General features: G+C 42.6%; 1 protein-coding gene and 1 pseudogene across 2 annotated transcripts in view; one reads left to right on the top strand and one right to left on the bottom strand.

The window, feature by feature from the left end:
• The window catches only part of LOC144484577 (uncharacterized), a 172,591-nt gene that overhangs the window by 39,388 nt on the left and 114,467 nt on the right, over positions 1–18,736 (top strand). The window lies entirely within an intron of this gene.
• LOC144484598 (Ig heavy chain C region-like) lies at positions 4,441–17,068 on the bottom strand (annotated as a pseudogene). Its single transcript, XR_013496095.1, has 7 exons — positions 17,008–17,068; positions 16,571–16,873; positions 15,686–15,751; positions 7,657–7,956; positions 7,000–7,314; positions 5,676–5,975; positions 4,441–4,847 (listed from the first exon to the last, which is right to left on the bottom strand). The product of XR_013496095.1 is annotated as an Ig heavy chain C region-like (transcript).

Below are 18,736 nucleotides of genomic sequence, written 5' to 3'. Positions count from 1 at the left end.
TCTCTGGAGTTTAATCATAAAAAAGACAGGCGTGAAGGTGTCTCTACACAGATAATTCACTGGGTGGCGCAGAGACTCTATCACTGAACAGCCTTGAGTTCAGCCACGTCCCAGACAGGACTGGGGAAAAATACCTTTCTGGGAAAAGGGACTCACGGGTAATCGGGAAAATGGAGCTGTGTCGATGAGCTTTGGCGAAAGGAGTTAAGAAAAGTCAGAATTGGTTGATTTTTCATTCAAGATTTATTTATAATTTTCAGAGAACGTTGAACAGAAGAGTTTATTTTAAAGTTGACAAAAGTGACCATAACGATTTAGCTTCACATTGAGAATAGAACACATCTGCTCCGAGCTGGCCAATATATGTACAACTGTTACACACACAAGAAATATTAAATAGGAGCTAAACATATCGGGAAATGAACAATTGTGAATAAGGAACGAGAAAAATCATTGATACATCCATGAAATTTAAACTACAGGGAAACGATCAATACAGTTTACATTACAAAAAAAATTCCTCGTACATTTCATATTGAAAACTGAAATACCGAACACGCTTGTCTCAGTTCGAGGTGCGGAATGATAAATTGAGAGAATTTTACTGTTAAGAGTCACCGAGAGCAGATATTGTATTTGAGTCATACGGAGACCTTAATAATCAGCGAAGGGAATTCTACCGCGTCCAAAATTCAACCCATCACTTGATCTGTAAAAGAGAGATACAATAATGAAGCAGATGTTTATGATGCGGGGCATTAGTGTTAGTTTTCAATCATTGAAACATTTAAAGATTTTTCCAATCCGCTCTACCAGTTTCAAATGTGGGTGAATTGAATCATCTCACCTTCACCAGAGTGACAGCAGTGCTGTAGAAAATGCTGAGGAAGAACAGGGCTATGAATGTGGAAGCGGTTGTCCTGATGTTGCTGTTGTCATCCTTATTGTTTTCAATCCAGATGCCGTCTGTGGAATCTATGGGTGTCACAGCCGAGGAAATATAATCAGATTGTTTTATTTATCCAGCATATCTAAATGTTACTTTGTATATTCTCATTTCTCTTTCCTAAGCTATTAATTCATTCTCTAATTGAATTTTCATATATATCTACTATTGAGTTCGTGACACTCAGTAACCGATCTCTGTAACTATTTTCATACATGTTCTTTCTTCCATTCCTCGTACAGACGGTATGGGAAAATATGACAACTTTTCTTCAGCATCAGTTCATTTTCCAACAATTTCATCCTACCTATTATTGGAGAATATCATGATGTGTTTCGAGGTAGATTTCTGGTCTGTTTATTTGTAAACTGTGAATGTTTCTATTTAAGAGCTCGAATGTGATTTTTCATCTTGTTTGTTTATCCGTGATGGAAACACTTGTTACATTATTCACTTAAATCTGTTTCTCATTGAGAATATTGTTCAGTGTATTTGTTGACTTATTTTGTTATTGAAACAATTGTTGGAGAATGTGTCTTTTAAAAAAGGAACTTGAATTATACTTCCAGCAAAAGCCTGACTTTTGTGTTTGTGTTTGAGTTCGTTTATGTGCACATCCGCATGGCGCTTTTCATTATTACTTGTTTGCGTTCATGTATGTATGTATCAATGTGTGACCCTGTGCCAATGTGTGTTAATTTGCAAATTCATGTGTCTGTATCTGTGTGTAAATTATGTTTCTCTGTCAATGTGTATATATGAGTGATCTATTGTGTGTTCAAGTCACTGTTTATTTAGTAATGTCCATATTAATGAATATTTATGAGCTGATGCCTGTTAATATATGTGTTAATGTGCTTTCGGTCTTCCACCTATGTGTCAGTGCAGTACTGTTTGTTTCTGTGTGTGTATGTGTGTGCGTGTGCGTGTGTGTGTGCGTCTGTGTGTGTGTGTGTGTGTGTGTGTATGTGTGTTAACGTGTTTTTATGCTTTGTTAGATCTTTATAAACATGATCTGATATATGTTAATGTCCTCATTTGTATTAATGTGTGCGTTTGTGTTCGTTTGTCTATTGGCATGTTAATGCTTGCATCTACATCTGTGTCTCTGAATATTTTGCCGTCTGTTGATCTATGTATTTGTGTTTCCATGTGTACTCTGTTAACGTGCATCTATGTGTTTATGTTTGTGTGTGTGTGTGCATCTTTAAATCCATATTCTTTAATTAAGGTTATATTTGCATTCCATGTCCTTGGGTGATTATGCTCATCTGCATTTTATATGTTTGCGTTTACATCTGCTTGTTTGTGTGTGCCTGCATACGTGTTTGTGTGCGTTTCCATGTTTATTTGTGTAGCCATGTTTTTTCTGTGTTTTTGTGTCTGTGTGTTTGTATCTGTGTACAATTGTACGTTTGTATGCACATGTGTGTATTTAATGTGCATTTCTAGGATTCTATGACTTCAGTGTTTGTTTGTGTGTATACATGCGCATTTGCCGAAGGAATGTATATGTATGTACCGATGTGCTAACGTCTTTCCATGTCAGGGCTTGTGTGTGTCTGTGTGCATGTGTGCGCTTGTAAATACATGTCGATTTGCATGTGTTTTTTGTGTGCGCATTTGTGTGTGTTTGCGTGTGTGTGATTCTGCGCCTATCTGTGTTTCTATGTGTATTTCTGTGTTTACGTGCGTGCTTGTATGTGTGCACGAAAGTGAGTATCTTTGTGTCGGTGCATTTGTTTGTGTGTGCTTGTGTGTCAGACTGTCTGCCTTAATGTTTTTGTGAATGTGTGCAATTGTGTGTACATGAGTTTGCACTTGTGTGTAATTGCTCATGTGTTCGCATGTTTACATGGATATATATGTGTTTATTTTTGTACTTGTTTGTATAGGCTTATGTATCCGCGTATTTCTTAGTTTGAGTATTCGTGTGTATGCCTATATTTGTGTGTGCACATATTTGTGCCTGTGAGTATGCATGTGTTCGCTTTTGTGTAGGCGCATGCGTGCATTTGTGTCTGTTTATGTGTGTAATCTTTGTGCATGTTTGTGTTTTTCTTTGAGTATGTTTATGTCTGTGTGTATTTGTGTTTTTGCATGTGTGCATTTGTTTGGGTGTGTGTTTCTGTGTGCGTGCGTGTGGATGTCCGTCATGTGTGTGTTGTTTTGTCATTCGCCTGTATATTTACTATTGTACCAAGTTTCACAGGATGAAAATAATAGACTTTGACCCTGATGGGTGCGAATTATGGAGAATGTTTTCAACATCCTCTGTTGATATTTCTCTTCTGTGAGGTGCAAGGCGAAATTCGTTGAATTAATGCAACAATTTATTGATCCACATAAAAATCAGGGATCGGTGTATGAAAAGCCAGGGAGGATAAAGTCACCAGTTTAAATATGGATCGTGAGAAATCAATGTTAGCAAACGATGAACAGGGTGTTTAAACTTTGAAAATAGCGTTCCATAAATATATATTCCACAGCATGATTAGCATGTTGGAAGTTTAGAATTTGCAGCCAGAAAGGTAGGGAACTTTTGGTGACTGAGGAATTGCCATAGAAACCCAATCTCTTCCATATCTTCTGCTCGGGGATGGGAAGCATTGTGAGTTCATCGTTTCGTTCTCTCCTATGGACTGAGCAATTTCTATTTTGGTTTTCTCTGCTGAGGAGCTGTAGACACAGTGGATTCACTACTGTCCGTCCCCTCTCTTTGTTCGGGATGTGGGGGTACAGTGGATTAGCTACACTCCCCTCTTCATCTCTTTACTGGGAAATTGGGGTAGAGTACATTAACTAATGTCCTTCCCCCTCTTTTTGGGGCGAGTGCTGATCCAGTGGATTAACTGCTCCTCTTTGTTGCGAAGCGAGGGTACAGTGGTTTACCTAATGCTGCTCCCACTCGCATTGTAGGTGGAGTGCAGGTACAGTGGATTATCCAATGCCCCGCCCCCTCACTTTGCTGGGACAGTGCGGTTTCTGTGGATTACCTAATGCTCCACCCCTCTCTTCGCTGGAGGAGTGGGAATCCAGTGTGTTAAAAATTTCAATCCCCCCTCTCGCTGATGGGGGACTGTTGCTCTATATCTGTGTGTGACCCTCACTTCAGTTCCAAGTGGGTGTAGAGCAGCAACTTAAAACTGACATCAATGTTAATGGGATGGATAATGAGAGAAGCAGGAACACCAAGACCTAAATATGCTGCATTTGTTTATCTGAAATATGAATTCGTTGGATTTCTCCTCAGCAGCAGGACGGTTGGTGAAGCTATTTTTCAGAATTTGGTAATGAATATGCTCCAGTCTGTTTCTAACCCAGGGAGCGTGTCTCTGATATGGGAGCACTGATTCTACAAGACTTGTAAATATGAGACCCAAACCAAAGAGACCTGATAGAAGTAAAGCTGGAAAAGAATCAATTAAGCGATTGGGTATTTTCATTCATCATTGGAGGTAAAAGTTTTTATTCTTTTTATTGAAGTGTCGAATATAAATGTATGATTCTCATTGACATGAATTAACGGTGTCCATCAGTGCAAGAGAAATGTTCACAAAACTGGGTTTACTGCTGGATTTGTCAACTGTTCTGTTGATGATCTTCAAGGGGAGAGCTTCATGTCCCACCACACAGGAGTAAGAAGCGCCACTGGACCACTCCTCCGCTGCAATGGATAACAGGCTGTACATGAAGAAGGAGCCATTCCCGTTCTCCGCCACCACCTCGGTGTTCTTATAGTCCCCAGGATTCACCGGCTTGTCATTGATGGTCCACTTGACGAAGATCTCTCGGGGGGAGAAACCTCTCACTAAACAGCTGAGGGAGACGAATCTGTGAGAGGAGACTTCTTCCGCCGAGGGCAGGAGGACAGAAACGGAGGGTTCCTGTGGATTTTTAACTGTAGAAAATGTACAACAAGCGTCAATTTCGGAAGCAATGGAACTCCTGGATACAGGTCATAGAGTTTTACAGCACAAAACGAGGCCCTTCAACCCATTGTAACTGCGCCGGCCAAGAAACACCAATCTATTTTAATTCCATTATCCAGCACTTGCTCCATAGCCTTGGATGCATTGTTGTTGCAAGGACTCATTTAAATGTTTCTTAAATGCTGTGAAGGTTCCTGCCCCTACCAGCCTTTCAGGCAGTGAGTGCCACATTCAAAACATCCTCTGGGTGAAAAGAAGTTCTCCACAAATGCCCTCTCACTCTACCATCCGTTAATTAAATCTATGTCATCTGGTTGTTGACCCTTCCACGAAGGGAAGATATTTCTTAGTTATCTACCCGATCGAGAAAAGTGTATTTGATGCTGACTTTTAAAGGTTTCCATTTTTCATTTTGGGATTTGCCAAATTTTTCAATTCGGAGCAGAGGTTGTTACAATCCATTTCTTGGTGAACATTTTGGTCTGAACTAGAAAGTTACTTTTAGCTTAGAGCACAGAAAGAGGCCATTCGGCTGAACTGGTCTGTTCTGTTGCTCAACTTAAAATCACGTCCCTCCTCCCTTCTTACTCCATCTCAGCGTTGTCTTCTAATTATTGTTACTTCATCTAATTTTCAATTCTCACATCGAATTTATTATCCTCAGGCCCAAAGTGTTGACTTACTGGAACTACCAATCAGAGTGGACAATTAATACACCGAATAGCAAAGATTGACTTAACCACTTACACTGGAAATATACACAATGACTCATTTATTGTTTCAATCTGGCCGCTCACCTTCTTCCTTGTGAATAGATATTCTTAAAGGGGTCGGCTGATCTTCATTGCTCGCCACACATTCGAACACGTCCCCACTCAGCCACGTTTCTGTTGAGATGTTTAATTTGCTGACCACACTGCCTGAATGTTGGTCGACAATCTCTGATTTTAATGGCGTCCTTCCTCGGCTCCAAGACACGTTGGATCCAGCGTTAGCGTTAAAAATTTCACATGTTAAGGTTACGGTCGCCTCCAGTAAGACTTGTTCTATTGGCGGAGGCAGGAGACTGATCCTGGAATTGGTGCATGCGGGAGAATCTGTGAAACAGAAATGAAGATGAACCCAAGTTTCATCTTCATAATCAAGACAGAAGTATGCAGCCTCTATTCTCTTCATAATCTTATATGTTTCTATAAAATCCCCCTCATTCTTCTGAATTCCAATGAGTATTGTCTCAGTCTACACAGTTTCTCCTCATAAGCTGACCCTCTCAACCTAGGGAATCTCCTCTCCAACCCCTGCAGTGCCAGTATATCCTTTCCCAGGTAAGGAGACTAACGCTGTACACAATACTACAACTGTGGCCTCACTTTATACAGCTGAACTTTATATAGCTGCACCATAACCTCACTGTTTCTAAACTCCACCCCTCTAGCAATGAAGGGCAAAATTCTATTTGCCTTCTTAATTACCTGCTGCACCTGGAAACCAATTTTTTTGCGATTCATGCACAACGACGTCCAGATCCCTTTGCACAGCCGAATGCGGCAATTGTTTACCCCATAAATAATAGTCCATTTTGCTGTTATTCCTACCAAAATGGATGACCTCACATTTACCAGCATTGTACTCCATCTGCCAGACCCTTGCCCACTCACTGAAACTATCTATATCCCTTTGCAGACTTTCAATATCCTCTGCACACTTTGCTCTCCCACTCATCCTCGTGTCATCTGCGAACTTGTACACACTACAATTGGTCCCCCAACTCCAAATCTTCTTTCTGAATTGTAAACAATTGTGGTCCCAACACTAATCACTGAGGCAAACCACGATCACTACCAGATACCTATCGTCTCCACAAATATTAGCAGCTCAGAATAAAGCTGATATCATGTCCACCTCACTCACTATATGGCACCAAAGTAGAGGGAAACGTTAGCTGCCGTTCTGATAAAATCCTGAATGGTGAGCAATCCTAATGCAGCTCTTACACAGAAGGACACGAATGGCAGTAAATTAGAAGTTGTCCGGTGCTATGTACTAACTTCAAAAATTCTTAATTTTGATTACAATTAGAGCATAAAATGACAAATTCCTCCTTTGGTTTGCATCTCTTACCCAGAGATCCGGTGATGTTCCGACTTTGGATGAACCCTTGATGAGTGACCTGGCAGGTATAGACCGCTTTGCTGAACCATTCCCCAGCGGAGACTGTCAGCCGACTGCTCGCTGAGAAGTTCCTGTTCACTTCCCATGTGGGAGAGGTGACAATTCCGGAAGCCATGGGTTGTCCATTCTTCAGCCACTTCACCGTCATTGACTTTGGCTGGAAATCGATGATTGAACAGACGATAGTTGCAAATTTGCTGCTTGTGATTTCTTCACTGGAACTCACGGTGAGGATAACGGTTGGAGGGATGTCATCTTTAGAACCTTCAGAAAACACATAGTAGTCATTTCTTGCAGAAGATATTGATCAATCAAACTTTTTGTTTTACATTATTAAGACCATAAGACCATAAGACATAGGAGCGGAAGTAAGGCCATTCGGCCCATCGAGTCCACTCCACCATTCAATCATGGTTGATTTCAACTCCATTTACCCGCTCTCTCCCCATAGCCCTTAATTCCTCGAGAACTCATTTGCAGTCAATTGAAACTAACTGGGCAATCCAGATTTCAGGACTACGCACCTCTCTTTAAATGAGTTATAACCAAGACCCTACACAGGTTAATCACAGCGTTTCTGTTTTACACAAGCTGCACAACACTTACATGGCATTTCAATGCTCTTGACTGAGCCGCTGTGTCGAACCTCACAGTCGATTTTGCTGCATTCGTCCCCTGACTCGGTGATGGTTAACTGGCTGCTCAGGGTATAGGTTCCCTTCATGTTTCTTACTGACGGGTAAGTCTTAAACCCAGTGTTGATCGGTTGCCCATTTTTCTTCCAGGTCAGACTGGTGATTTCTGGGGAGTAGTCCATCGCCAAACAGCCGTAGGTGACGGAGCCGTCAGTGTTGTGTTGCTGACAGGAGGAGACCAGGCTGTAGAGACTGGGTGGAGATGGTGTCGCTGAGAAAGAATGGCCGATTGAAAAAGTTAGACTCTGTTATTTATGTTCGTTAAGCCATCAGACATTTAATATTTTGACCAGAATTATGAACCTGTCCTAATATTTCCCAATAAAACCGACACCACATTTGAGATTCGATTCGTTCTAACATTTGGGAACTGTCGCCTGTTCCCTCTGTAGAAACTCAAATATCTTTCTCCGTCTCCATCACACTGGAGAAGAAAAAAACATTTTAATATTATTTGAATGATGTACATTGTATTGGATCAAAAGAGAAAAGCAGATGATTTTCTCTCTTCCTGCAGCCACCATTTATTTCTCAACCAACAGCACCTTGTGAGGAGGAAATTGTCTCTTCATTCACTTCTTGGCAGTTTTGGGAAATGCCGGTGTTCAAACTGGCTGATGCCCTCAACTCTCTCCACCTCATTTCCACCAAACATCCCAACCCCCCGCCTCCCACCAATCTCCAAAACCCCCAAAGAATAGTGACTTTGCCTCAAAAATACCGTCAGGATGAATAGTAATGTAATCACCATAAAACTCTCAATTGAATACCAACTCAAGTGCTTGCAACATTCTCTAATCTTCGGGTCATGCATTAATAGCAGGTGTAGGCCATTCGGTTCCTCGAGCTTCCTCCTCCATTCAGTGACATCATGGCTGAACTGATTGTGGTGTTAACTTCATATTCCAACACCTCCCCTCAGCCCAGTGACCAGCTGTCTACTCTTTCCCGACTCTCTGCTCCATCCTTCAGCTTTCTGCACTTTCCACCGGCTTTCGACGCTTTCCTCCATCTCTCCATGCTGTTTCATGTCTGTCTGCACGTTCTTCCCCCTCTACACTTGCCTCCAGCTCTCTGTCCTTTCCCCCGATTCTCTGCCCTTTCCTCCGGCTTTTTGCACTTGTCCCTGTCTCTCTATATTCTCTCTCTACCCTTTTATCCCGGGTATCTGCAATTTCTGCCCCATTCCCTCTCTGTGCTTTTATGTTTTCCCCCATCCCTCTGCACTTTCGCCCGACTCACTGTCCTTTCCTCCTGTTCCTTGCCCTTTTCCAACCCTCTCTATGCTCCCACCAAACCCATCCCCCCCCCCCCCCCGCCCCCACCCCCCCCCCGCCCCCGACACTCTGTACTTTGGCACGACTCTCCGCATTTACCTCCATCTCTCTGCCATTGCCCCCGGCTGTATGTCCTTCCCACCACCTCTATGCCCTTTGTTCCAGTTCACTGCCCTCCCCTCGTCTCTATGCCCTTCCACCCTGTTCGCTGCCCTGTCCCCCGGCTCTCTGCCTCTTGCCCCGGCTTTCTACATTTTCCCCGACACTCTACCCTTCCCCCTGACTCTGTGCCCTTTTCCCCGTCACCCTGTCCTTTCCCCCGGCTCTCTGCTCTTTCTCACGGCTCTCTGCCAATTCCCTCGGCTCTCTGCCCTTTCGGTTGGCTTTCTGCTCTTTCCCTAGCTCTCTGCCCTTTCCCCCATCTCGTTATCCTTTCCCCGGGTCACTGCCCTTGCCCCTGGCTCTCTGCTCTTTCCCCCATCTCCCTGCCCTTCCCTACTGCTCACTGCACTTTCCCCCGACTCTACCCTTCCCCCTGACTCTGTGCCCTTTTCTCCGTCTCCCTGTCGTCTCCCCTGGCTCTCTGCTCTTTATCCCAGCTCTCTGCCATTTCCATCGTCTCTCTGCCCTTTCCCCTAACTTTCTGTTCTTTCCCCGGCTCTTTGCCCTTTTCCCCATCTCCCTGCACTTCCCTGCTCCTCTCTCCACTTTCCCCCAGCTCTCTGCTCTTTCCCCAGCTCTCGGTCCTTTCCCGTAGCTACTTGACGTTTTCCCTGGCCCAGAACCCCCGGCGCTTCCCTACACCTCTCTCACTCCATTGACATGCTCCTGAAGTTGGGCATCACTCCGTCTTCAGACCTCACTTCAGGATGAGAGAGGGTGAGTGAGTGTTTCTGAGTCCGGGTGAGTGAGCCCGGGTGAGTGAGCCCGGGTGAGTGAGTCAGGGTGAGTGAGTTAGGGTGAGTGAGGATGGGTTGATGAGAGTGGATGCGAATGTGAGAGAGTGTGAGTGTGTGAGTGAGGTTGAGTAAGGTTAGGTGAGTGAGTGATTGATGGATGCTGAGGGAGTGGGGATAATTGAGTGAGGCTAATTGAATGATGGTGAGCCAGTGAGTGCGTGGAAATGGGTGAGCCACGGTGAATGAGTGAGGGTGAGAGACAATTAGTGAGTGTGAGTGAGGGTGATTGAGGATGAGTGCATATGAGTGAGTGTCAGTGTTAGCTAGCATGAGTGAGGTTGCGTAAATGAGTGAGGATGAATGAATGATGTTGTTTGAGTGAATGGGGGTGAGTGGGGTGAGTGAGTGATTGAGTGAGTGTGAATTAGGCTATGTGAGTAAGGTTAATTGAGAGTGTATAAGTGAGTGAGGGTATAAGGGTCAATGACAGTGAAAATGAATGAGTGTGAGCGAGGGTGAGTGAGGATGAGTGATTGTGAGTGAGAATAAGTGAGGTTGGGTGAGTGGGGGTTAGTTAGTTTGCACGAAAGAGCGAGTGTGAGTGAGGCTGAGTGAGTGAGGGTGTGAGCGAGCGAGGTTAGGTGAGTGCGGGTGAATGTGTGAGGGTGAGTGAGTGATGGTGAGTCAGTAGCAATTAATGGGAGTAAGTAAGTGAGTGAGTGAGTGAGTGAGAGTGAGTGATTCAGTGAGGGTAAATAAGTAGGGTCGGTCAGTAACAGTGGGTCAGTGATCATTCACAATTACTCTAGTCCCATTATCTGAATGATTCTCCAGATGATTTTTCCTCAGGCTCAGCTTTCCGTTGCCTGTTGTCCACAGCTAGTCGGGGACTCCTCCATTCGGCTCCAGCAGCTCCACCTCCTCCTCTTCCTCTCCATCGATCTTGTCCTGATTCTTAACATTGATCAGCTTTCAATAACAGGGCTGTGTAAAGCAGGCAGCAATGTAGATCACTGGGCAGATGCTTTAATGTCGATGCCTTTCTTTAAGAAACCCGTGTCAGTGAACAAATAGACAGACTGAGGGAGCTGGAAGGGAAGCCGACAGCAAAACCAGGATGGGCCACACAGAAATCAAACACCAAGTTTACACCAGTATTGGGCACGCCATCGGCATTAGTCTTAGCCAAGTCCTTCCCTATTTATTGTGCTTTACATCCTGTGTAACACATGAAAGTCCCAACTTCTGACCTCATGTTGGAAGAAATGTCATTGCTGAAGCAGTAGAGGATTGTTGGTCCCAGAACACTCTCCTGCCGAACTCCTGCAGTGAAATCTGAACTGAGATGTTTGACTGCCAACAACTATTACCATCTTGCTTTGTGCTAAATATGATTCCGAACGGAGAAGAGTTTCCCCCTGATTCTTAGTCACTCCAGTTTTTATTGGGCTCCTCGATCCCCACTTGTCCAAATGCTGTCCAAATAGCCAGGCTGTAGCAGTCTCTCAAGCTGATAAATGAGGCGAAGGTTCCAGCAAAAGAGTGACTCCTTTCACCAATTAAAAATCACAGATGTATGGTATGGCCTTGGTTACTTGTAATGATGTGGGTTAGGTTTCCTAGGTAAAGGGGAATGAACCTAGATGGGCAATAAGCTGATAAGCTCCAATTCCTGTTGGCAGGTGGAACGTTATTGGCGAAGGTAATATTGTTGAATATTGTGATTCGGCCCTCCAGTCTGATGATGAGACTACGCAGGATATTGAAATGTTCAGAACAATATAATATTTTTACCTTGCAATATTAGGTCATAGATGATAGTCAACCCTTATTGACTGTGTCTCTCCTGAAGCAAGCGTCAGCAAATAACTTCCTTTTCGTTCTTTAACTATATACTGTCTTTCGCACACTATGTATCTGTTGAGTGAGGTTCAACAAGTACAGAGCACCTCAGGGGAATCACCTTCAGAAAATTCCTCTTACACAGTGTCTGTGTGTAAGAGTGTGTGTTAGAGTGTGTGCATGTGTGTGTGTGTGTGTGTGTGTGTGTGTGTTTGTGAGAGTGTTTGTAAGAGCAAGAATGTCCATGTGTGAGAAAGGTTGTGAAAGAGAGAAATAAATATGTGCGTGTGTGTGTGTGACAGAGAGAGAGATGCAAGAGGAATATTGAGAGACCTTGTGTCAATAAATGTGAGACAGTTTGAGCGTGTGTGACCGAGTATGTGTGAGAGAGTGCATGTGAGTGTGCGTGAAAGAGAGCATGAGACTGCTTATGTAAAAGTGTGTGTCTGTGTGTAAGAGAGAATGTGTGGGTGTGTGAGTGCTTTCGTGAATGGGGGTGTGAGAGATTGATTGAGAGAGCAAGTGTATCTATATATTTGTGTGTGAGAGACTGTATGTGTAATGTGTGTGAGAGAGAATGTGTGTGGGTGTATGAGAGAGATCGTGTGAGAGATATAGTGAGTGTGAGCATGTACTTACATATGTGAGAGTATATGAGAGTGTGCATGAGTTTATTTATGTGTGCGAGAGTGTGTGATATATGTACGTCTCTATCTGGCTGAATCAGTCTCGAAAGTCAGCCTTACCCTCACACTCCACTCACATCCTCAACCACTCTCGCAGTAAGTGGGAGTGACAAGTGAACACAATACGGACCGCGGGCCAAGGGTTGGAAAACATTTAAATCTTTTACAAGTCAATTCCAATTGAATAATTTCCATTTGCCTCAATGAGCGAAACTTGTAAAAACTCAAGAAATTGGACACAATCCAGGACAAAGTGACGCACAAGATTATTCGCCCCCTCATTCACTCCATTTACTCTCTCCACCACTAACAAGCAGTGAAAGCAGTGTGTATTATATACAAGATGCACTGCAGCAACTCACCAAGACTCCATAGAAAACACTGTCCAAACCCACTGCCTTTACATCCGAGCAGGACAAGGGCAGCAACCACATATAAACCCGACCATCTGCAAGCTCCCCCCCAAGGCACACGCCATTCTGACTTGAAACATTATAGAAATCATAGAAACCCTACAGTGCAGAAGGAGGCCATTTGGCCCATCGAGTCTGCACCGACCACAATCCCACCCAGGCCCTACCCCCACATATTTACCCGCTAATCCCTCTAACCTATGCATCCCCGGACTCTATGGGGCAATTTTTAACCTGGCCAATCAACCTAACCCGCACATCTTTGGACTGTGGGAGGAAACCTACGCAGACACGAGGAGAATGTGCAAACTCCACACAGACAGTGACCCGAACCGGGAATCGAACCCGGGACCCTGGAGCTGTGAAGCAGCAGTGCTAACCGCTGTGCTACCGTGTGCTACCATGCCGCCATTCCTTTACAGTTGCTGGGTCAAAATCCTGGAACTTGCTGCCTAACGACACGGCGGATGGCTGCAGCTCATGGACTGCAGTTTATCAAGGATATTTCATATCAACACTTTCTGAAGGAGCAATTAGGGAAAATTAGAAATTATTGCCAACCAAATGACTCTAAAATGTCTTTAGAAGATTAAAAATAAGATGCAAACGAATTTGACTCTTCAACTGTCCTACTGAACAAGTCAGGGACTGCTCCGGTATGGAGTACTATACAGTAAATCTTCCTTTGCTTTTGCCCATCGAACATTCCCAAGGCCGGTACATCACTGGCTAAAAATCAACCAAATCTCCTTCTACAGTCTGTCTGAAGTTTCTGCTCTCTCTGATGGTCACAATATGCTTTAAGAATGATATTTCTGAGGCGCCGAGTCAAACATCGAGTCAAACTGTCACATTTCTCACAGATACAAGTTTATTGAAGAAATAAATCAAATTTCACTCCCTGAAATACAGGTGAAGGAACAGATTCCTGGTCCCAATACAGTGACCACGCGCACAGAAACAGAACAGGCATAAACGGTGCAACAGTCGAGTGCCCAGCAGACAGATCTGTTCAGTCTGTCAATTTCATTCAAACGGTTTGATTCAAATTGATCAATGATCAACTTACAACAACAGAAAATCAATAACCTCCTTTCAATTAAACTGTTATTCATTTCAATACTCCCTTCGACTTTGCAAAGCATAGCAGAACTATCAAAGCCGACTAATGCGAAATACTAATGTAAAATAATCTTTGGTGAATATGGAGTTATATTACCGATTAATAATTGTTTGATTGATACTAATTTTACTCTCAAACTTGTTAATGAGAAGTTTGCGATTGCAGCAACGACTTAGTGTCCGATTGAGCGTTGTAAAACATGATTTATTTTAATTTGTAAACGTTAGTTAACATTTATAAAAATGCTATACATCTTTATTTTATTTCTTTTAGAACCTGCTAGTTTTCTCCCTACAAGGATTCTGAAACTCATAGATTGCTTGCATTCAACCAGAAAACGTGTAACCGCTCAGTGCCACCGAGTTTAAACAATGCAGAAACAATGCCGAAACAACAAACCATTTCACACAGTTTAAACATTCAGTGACCAAACCGCAGAACCTCCTCAACAGAAACACACCAAAACACATCAATGAGGGAATGAGTTTGTTTCACGGAGAAGCAGCTCAATTATGCATTCAACAAAATCCAAAATATCATTGCCAGAAAATTTCAATATCCAATCCAGCAAACCAACTCGTCACCAAATGTATGAATGACTAAACTAAACAGAAATCTGGAATAAGAGCAAGCATTGCGAGGAGGTGGAATATGTCCAACAAATTCATATTGGAACGTTACCACATTCTATTCATATTGGGTCATATTTCAAACAGATTTCAAACATATTTAAACATTTGGATGGTTAACGCTGCAGGTGTCAGGTGCCACAGAGGTAAAACATTGCATGTATCCCAAATTGTGAATGCAGTGGCAAACTATGTTCTGGACGAATAGCGTAAACCGTGGTTTAGTTTAACCTGCAATTATCACTTACGATTTTAAAAAAATACAAATACAATTAAGCCTGCCTGATTTCTGTCTGCAGGCACACGTCAAGTAGGTTAAAACCCGCAGACTTTGTTTTCAATCACAAAACGTGTAACAGCTCTGTGTCACCAAGTGTAAACAATGCAGAATCGCCAGACCATTTCACAAATTATACTTATTCAAAGTCACCCAGACAGACAACATCCTCAGAAGAAAAACGCACCACGAAGGGACTGAACCCCGCTTCATGCAGAAGCAGTTCAATTGTACAAGCAGTTTCAACAAAATCAAATTTCACATGGGCAGAAAATCTCAATTTAAAATCCAGCCAATCCGCCTTTCACTAAAGTAACTAATAATTAGTGAACACAACAATGACATAACAAAACCAGCATTGTGATTAACATGTTCATAACATTAATGCAGAAACGTTACCACATTTTGTTAATATTGGGTTAGATTTCAAACACTTGTGCAGTAGATGGTACAACTCGCAGCCACCAGATGTCACCGAGATTAAACATTGCGGAAACGGCGAACTGTTTAACAGAAGATTGGCATATGAAGTAACCCAGCGACACAATGTCCTCAGGTGATAAATACCAAATCACAACAAGCAGAGACTGAATCATTCAGCATCACCTTTTGTCAATTAACAGTATAATTCTATAATCCCCATTTTAAGCAGTTTCACATGAAACATTTTAAAGGTTTTCAGCACCGAATCCACCAAACCACATTTCAGTGAACAAGTGATTTAATAAAACCGCGAAAAAAGATAAAACAAAAACTCAAGTAAAACACTTACTAAATAAATGCATGGTTCTTACCTGCAGTCACCGTCACCATGGTCCCTTTTCCCCAGTAGCCCATGCTGTGGTATCACAGTGAGACACAGCATGACAATTACTGTGCCTGACTGCTAACTGTAAAATACAGAGATGTAATTTCACTGCTCTGTCAAAAATCTGACTCTTCCTCTTCTGAGAGCGAATGAGTGAGTTATTTCAGCATATTCTGGCCATTACATTTATAAAGAGGATCGGAATGCTTCTAAACCGTCAATGTAGATTGAGCACATCGGTCAAAACAGATTTTGCCGAGAAGATTTTTATACCTTTCCCAAACTAATATTACTTCTACACATTATATCATTGAAGCCTCGTTTACTTTGAAAATCCTGCAGTGGTACTGATTATCAGTTTGAGCAATCTCTTTCCATGAGGTTTTTGCATGAGGATGTCGCTGTGCTCTGCACTGTGACCCACTGTACCTATCACAGTGACACACACCCGCACAAAAACTGCACTCGCTCTCTGTTCAGTGCTGCCGCTCAATATTTACTTAAAATAGACGAATATTTCTGATGCAATTTACAATTTCTGCAATAGATTACAAAACACAATCTAGAAACATCGTCTGCAAGTATCGGAAATAGTAAAACTAGCATTATATCCAGGTCTGTAATTGCAGAAACTGTTAACAGTAAATATAAACAGGGTGAAAATCTCAGCCCATTATGACTGTGTGTTTTCTTGGTTTAATGTTTAATTTTCACTAAGTTAGGTTTGTCAGAAGTGGTTTGTGTTTTGCTTCTGATCACTGTCGTTAATACATTTAAAACAAATACTGACCTTCAGGTTATGATGAAAGATGCTGAATTCCCTTTCGAGCTGTTCTTGTTCGGGTCCATCCCTGGTTCCTCTCGCTGTGATCCCCTGCACAGTAATAGATGGCGGTGTCTTCGGTCTTCAGCCTCGTCATCTCCAAAGAGAAGATGTTGTTTGAAGTGTCTTTGGACGCAGTAAGTCGATCCTTAATTGCTGGGGCGTAGTAGTTGCCAGATGAAGTGTAGTACCAAAACAGCAACTCCAATTCCTGCCCAGGAACCTGTCGGATCCAACACATGTAGTAGCTGCTAAGATCGAAGCCGCTGGTTTTACAGGTCAGTGTCAGGGAGCCTCCGGGACGCCCGGTCTCTGCCTCTGGCTGAGTCAACACAACCTGCGTCTGGACACCTGTAAAAATAGATCAAAAAACCCGACGATTAATCCTGGTGGAATGATTTCTTACTTTGGAATATTTCAGAGATAAACTAAGACTGAGACAGTAACAGTGGGAGACTTGGACAATGAAAAAAAAAACTACTCACCGGGTAAGAAAGTCAGCAACAAACTGAGAGAAATCGCCGACCTCATCTTTCTGGTAAATTGGGGGAAATGGTTGTGTCAGGAACTCAGTGAACAAACCAGCTCCCAGACTGTTGGATTCCGGTCCCAGTGAGCGGCATTTAAATACCCTGCAGCAGGGGGCGGCTTTACGGCGCCGCGTGTTGATTCCCTGCTGGAGGCGGTGACTGGATCCACGTCCCACCTTCCACACCCAACAGAATGGACTCCCATTACGTTAATATTAAAATGGACATTTTGTCTGTGTCGGGATATTTGTTTGGCTGAATATGTTCATTGTATTGTTCCCCTTATTTCTGATGGTGATATTGCAGTTCATCATTTCTTTATTTAAAAAACGAATTCAATTGTAAATATGGTGATTTTATTACCACGCCCCCAAGTAGAATACAAATCTAAAAATGCTGAAATAACATTTTTGGAAAATAAGGAGACCGTCAGTCTATTTTGCAACAATTCCGAGTCTCTGTCACATCACAATAATAAAGCATAATTGATCAAAAGAATTGTTATCGATTTCTGTAACGAAATGCGAGGTATGAACAAAGTGATTGCGTTTACAGTGCGGATGGCTATCACTGTACAATTTGGGATTGGAGATGAGAAGAAACTCTCACACAATACAATGTTTCTCCTTATATTTGTCAAACTTCCCCAATCTCGAAGACAGCCCTTTGAAAATAATAAGAATCCCGCCTTCCTGATAATTAAATAGTGAGTTGACAGAGAAACATAAAAGTAACATCGACTTTTGACAGAGAAGTTAATGAATCGGAACGAACACGGAGATCATTAAAGTTCTCCTTCAGCATCCAAATCGTGGCAGCTCACTCTATTGGCCACCGGCTGTCTAACATTCGCTGGTGTTGGGAACACAAGATATCAGGGCTTTGCTGCACATTGCAAAACATCACAAGAATAAATGGATTATCTTCCATTGAATCAGGTTATCAGCTGATCATTTCTCCACTCATTGGCAGCTATGAGAGGAACTCTTCAAGAATGGAAATCAGATTATACTGTACAATAGAACACGGTGTAAATCAGGGACAAGAGACGCTGCTGTTTAAATGAGATACAGAACTTTCGGAATATTCCAGCAATCCTCGCTTTTCATGTCAGTTTTATAATGTTCTTGTAATATTATTTCGATGCATTTTTGCCATTGCTCTGATCTCAATTGACCGGGGAATTGGGAACATCAACATCTCTCTCTCGCATTTCATTTATAATTATTGGAATGGCATTTACTTGGAAGTTATACAAACGAAAAACCACCTGGTCATTTTATTGTTTTGCGATACTATTTACTCACATAATGAACAGGACAGTGAATGAAAATATTTGAATAGAATGAGTACGATTTAAAATGTGCCTTTCTTGTGGGAATGAAACATTTATTGTTTAAATGGCTGAATGCCATTTTGTCCTTCACGTTCACGCTAATCTGTCCCACACATTGTTTGGCAGCAATCCAGCCTGCTGTCAAATGCTCAAAGTTATTGACAGGAAGCATCTAATAGAACATAGAACATAGAACATTACAGCACAGAACAGGCCCTTCGGCCCACGATGTTGTGCCGACCTTCATCTGAAACCAAGATCAAGCTTTCCCACTCCCTACCATCCTGGTGTGCTCCATGTGCCTATCCAATAACCGCTTAAATGTTCCTAAAGTGTCTGACTCCACTA

This window comes from Mustelus asterias, unplaced genomic scaffold, assembly GCF_964213995.1.
Source record: "Mustelus asterias unplaced genomic scaffold, sMusAst1.hap1.1 HAP1_SCAFFOLD_116, whole genome shotgun sequence".
NCBI lineage: Eukaryota > Metazoa > Chordata > Chondrichthyes > Carcharhiniformes > Triakidae > Mustelus > Mustelus asterias.
Note: the sequence above shows the minus strand (reverse complement) of the source record. Positions and strands in the feature narration are given on the sequence as shown.